At 32.0% G+C, this 4873-nt stretch overlaps 1 protein-coding gene across 2 annotated transcripts in view; it reads left to right on the forward strand.

Annotated features, from left to right (window-relative positions):
• The first annotated feature begins 508 nt into the window (after window positions 1-508).
• Window positions 509-4873, forward strand: part of LOC106460753 (metabotropic glutamate receptor-like) — a 74930-nt gene continuing 70565 nt past the window's right edge. For both annotated transcript variants that reach the window (XM_013920488.2, XM_022387529.1), the window contains exon 1: window positions 509-627. The gene's annotated coding sequence lies outside the window, so the exon portion shown is untranslated. The remainder of the gene's footprint in view (window positions 628-4873) is intronic.

The following is a 4873-nucleotide window of genomic DNA, read 5'->3' on the forward strand; positions in this document are numbered from 1 at the left end:
AAACCCTTGACAGCAATGAAACAAAATATGAATTCAGATTGTTGTAGTTGAATGTTACAATTGAAAGTTGATCGTGTTCCTGAAAAAGACTGAAAACCATTATAATTGTATTTCGTACTTTAAGATGTGTAATATGATTTTATATGAAGGTAAATCCTCCCTTAATTAGAAAACAAGCCGCCATTACGTTCAACCGTTTACTAATTAATTTTCATAAATACGCAGGCTTGCTAACAGTATATGTTTGTTTATGCACTTATAACTATGGATTCTCTTTAGTTCAGAACATATGAATATTGATTTAAGAGTGCGCTTACATGAGATCTGTGTTTGGACTAAACTCTCATGTCTTTCGAGTGTCCTTGATATATATATGTGTGTGTGTGAAAGAGAAATGATTCTGCGCAAGACCTTGGACCTGACTGACAACAGTGCATCCTTTTTTCGCGCTCAAAACTATCGATCTTGCGCTAGTTCGTACCACTGACAGAGAGAGTGCTGGAAGAGAGGAGCGATCAGCAGCATCCATACTAGACGTGTAGAAACAGCCTAGCCGTTCAGGCCATATTAATTGAAGAGCCAAGGTTTTCTACAACAGATGCTGACTCAGATTTTGAAATAGCAAAGGTAACTTCACTGCACTTGTTTTAGTACTTTTCATGTATGTCATGATATGTAAGTAAGCAATTTAGAAAAGAGCAATATTCATACTTAGTGCAAACATATTTCTACTGATTACCAATAATTAGATGAACGCCTTGTTGGCAAAGCATCCATACAATGTTAAGCGTCGTGACGTCGTTTTTTTTCTATAAAAATTCAAGAATTCTGTCTCCAAGCTGTATTTTAATCAATAAAATCATGCTACACTTTAAAATAATATAATGAATATTAGAAGCAACAGCAAAAAAAAACACCAAAAACTGAAATTGAAAATAAAATAACAATATAGATAAACGTAAATATCGAACTGTTAAAAGAAACATCTGTGTAAGTGGTACTATAATTGCTATATGTATATATTTGGTATCATTTTTTATAAACATACATCATTTAAAAACTGTCAGAGATTTTTTCTGCGAGTATTTTCCTTTGTGTGTGGTGTACATTTTCAAACTAACTCGTATTCAGTAACAAAACTCATACTGTTATAAGTGAAGACCGCAATTTCGAGCAAAAAGAGCTTCGATCAATCAAGCTAGGTCAGTAGTATAAATAATAGATACTAAAAACGTGTGTTTCAGACAAAAACTACAAACCAACCGTCGAAACTAAAGTCACGTAAAAAGTTTCATTAGGCAGCATCCTTTATTATCGATATAGCTATTCTGATAATAGTCGTAAATACAGTACTCAGTCAAGGTATGAGTTTTTACGACTATTATCAAAAGCGTTAGGTAACTACAGTACTCAGTCAAGGTATGAGTTGCTATTTAACGCTTTTGATAATAGTCGTAAATACAATACTCAGTCAAGGTATGAGTTGTTATTTAACGCTTTTGATAATAGTCGTAAATACAGTACTAAGTCAAGGTATGAGTTGTTACCTAACGCTTTTGATAATAGTCGTAAATACAGTACTCAGTCAAGGTATGGGTTGTTACTTAACTCTTCTGATAATACTCGTAAATGCAGTACTCATTAATGGTTTGGGTTGTTACCTACAGCTCTAATAGATCTTATACATTATATATATATATATATCATATTTCTCAATCAAACTCTTGTTACCAATAACAGTACTGTGTTGTGACTATAGCACTCTATAGCTTCAGACTGATAATACTTAGGCATTCGTTGACACATTTTGTAACATCCTTTAGTTATTATGAAAATACTATGATATCAATTTTAAAAAAGGAACTAAGGGTATAGGTACAATTCAAAAATTTAGTAAATCACAATTTGTTTACTAGAAACTTTCTTTAAGACAAACGTTTTCTTTTCTCATTTATTTTGTAGAAGGAAAGTGAACCTTGTCAGTTTTTTGTTTGTTTGTTTTCTTTATATATATGTCATAGACGGAAAATTATGCTAGGTTTGAAAGTTTGAAATCATAAAATATTTGTAGATGATAAATATATATGATTTTTTGGAGGAGGGCAGGACTTATTTGATTTAGAAGGCCTTCTTTATAAATATATATAATATGCAAGGAATTTAATATTGGTTTCAAATTAACTTGCCAAATAAGGAGAGTGACCAAAAATAAACATGTAATAGGTAAGTCATTAAAAGGATAAAGATGCCTACTTTTCTTTTCCTAGACCGTATCATTTAGAGAACAGAGAAATTACGTTTAATTTGTACATTAAACCTAGTGTGAACGCAATCTACCTGCATTTCGAATCTCATTGCACATCAGGATTGAAGACAGTAATGGTGAAATATTTGGCGTGCTAATAAACGTTCTGAAGTAATTGGTCGTTTGGCATTTACTTTTGTAAAGCCCTTATATGTTACAACCAATAATGAGAAGAGAAAGAAGTTAATAGCATTTGAATGACACGAGTTAAAAGACGGAAAACTTGAACATTTAAAACGATTCTTTTCCCTTCTAATAAGTGTTTTTTTTTTGTTGTTTTTTGGTAAGCACAAAGCTGCACATTGCGCTATCTTGGTGTTCTCCAAACAGGGATGTAACTCCAAATTTCAATGTTATAAGCTCTCAAGCATACTGCTGAACCACCGGGTTTATTTCTTAAATAGGCAATATTTTAGACCTTATGCTCTGCCAAAAAATATCCAGAAACAAATTAGTATTCTAGATAGTTTCTGTCATGACAAGGTTTAATACCTTCAGATCTTTTGGTTTGAATGGCTGTTGTGTTATATTAGGCACACTTTTATCTACAATCAATCAGATTTCTATTGTAATTTCTCCAATGTTGTTTCAAAACCTTTGTTAATAATGACTGGAAGGCTGTGATGCTATCTTTTAAATTAACCCTTCCAGCTGATTTTATTGGTCACTTAAAAACAATTATACTGCTTTGAAACCAAGCTTGAGAGGTATGTGTTTTATTTGTAGGTTTCATGCTCGTTTTAAGATATTTTGCTGTCAATAGGCGTTTAGGTTTGCAAACACGCCATAAAAATGTCCCACATCCAATACAAAGAATTGAAACATCAATGTAACATTCCGAGCCAACATCAACTACAAACAATATAAAAACAATGTAACATTCCGATGACAACTGTACACGTCTGATACAAGGCAATCACAGTCGAATTGTTCACTTGGGTGCTTCCAAACCCACGTGCAGCCATAATCTAGAAATTGGGTGATACAACTCTTGTCACTTCACAAACTACTTGACCAATAGCCAGCACTCCAGTGTTGAGATTGTTTGTTTGTTTTTTTGCAAAGCGAAACAGTACCAAATGTTCTTGAGTATGATGTACGGTTTGTGTTTTCCAACCTTTACAAAGTGCTCACATTCTTAGAGAGAACATTTTCACAATTTTTACAAATGGTGTCCATTCACATAACGTTACGTTGGGTGCTGTAAAGTCACTGTAAATTTATTCCAAGAATTATTTTCAGCACTTTTCTCAGTCGAAATAAATGAACCTTTATCCTCTATCATCAGCTTATTCAGCCTATCTGAACGTTTTTGAATATTATATGACCAATTTTGAATCTTAACAGAGAAACCTTTAACTTTTCAATGTTCATGTGTATTTAAAAATTTTATTATGGAGTATAAATGGGCCAACGAATGCGGTTACAGTTAGGTAACAAGTCTACTTTAATTCTGTGCATATTAAATTAAATGAAAACAATTAAAGTAATAACGGAAGAGGCAATGCCTGTTGTAATTATTTTTGTTTTCAGCATAAGTACTTATATGGTAAGTGAATTAGCGAGCATCTGTACCAGCTCTTGTTTCAAATAAAAAGGTAAACCAACCATTTTCATTTTTATACAGGTGAAAAAGGGCGCCATTTTACATACTACGTTCGTGACTAATAAGTTGAAGTTTATGAAGCAGTTAAGTGGAATGGGTACGTTTTAGAGTGATTAGGCAGTTGTTCAGGTTTATATGAAATCCAATGGAGGCAATTGATTAAAAATATACAAAGAAACTGAAACTGTACATAAACATAGTTATAACCTTGTAATCTGCTCTTAGAAAATAATAGACTATATTGATCTAGCACTACAAAAACATAGATCACTAGATTTTTGTCTCTAATTGGTAACTGTGACTAGTATTTCTTGAATACTTTGCGGAAAGATGCAAGAAGTGTACATAAGAAATACATTTTTCTGTCAGATTTCATATGCAGTGTCTTGTTCCCCCTGCTTCAAGCTATCTCTTCTTTTTATGTACACTTATATAGGTAATTACGTAATACACAACAATGTGGAACGTCCGTTTACTGTGTATTGGGTAATAGAATATAAAAATGTATTTAAAAAAGATGTCGATGTTTATTAATGAACAACATATAACGTGATTTTCAAGGACAAAAATAGGATGGAAATAAAGAAATTAATATTCTGAAGGATGCCAAATAATGTCAGAAAGTGACTATAAAAATTAATAATTCAATATTTTTTTTAAGGATTGACTTTCTAACTTTTCCCACTCAACAAAAGAAGAAAGAAAAAAACGTAGATTAAATATCATGAATAAGATTTGCGTTAAGATGCATTTATAGTAGTCTAACTGTCTCTAGTTATAATAGTAATATATAATTTCAGAAGAATAAAATATTAGTTATGACGTAGTCCCGCGTGACCTGTCTAGAATAGATTTGCGTTAAGATGAATTTATAGTAGTCTAACTGTCTCTAGTTATAATAGTAATATATAATTTCAGAAGAATAAAATATTAGTTATGACGGAGTCCCGCATGACCTGTCT

The sequence above is a fragment of the Limulus polyphemus genome, unplaced genomic scaffold (genome assembly GCF_000517525.1).
Source record: "Limulus polyphemus unplaced genomic scaffold, Limulus_polyphemus-2.1.2 Scaffold829, whole genome shotgun sequence".
NCBI lineage: Eukaryota > Metazoa > Arthropoda > Merostomata > Xiphosura > Limulidae > Limulus > Limulus polyphemus.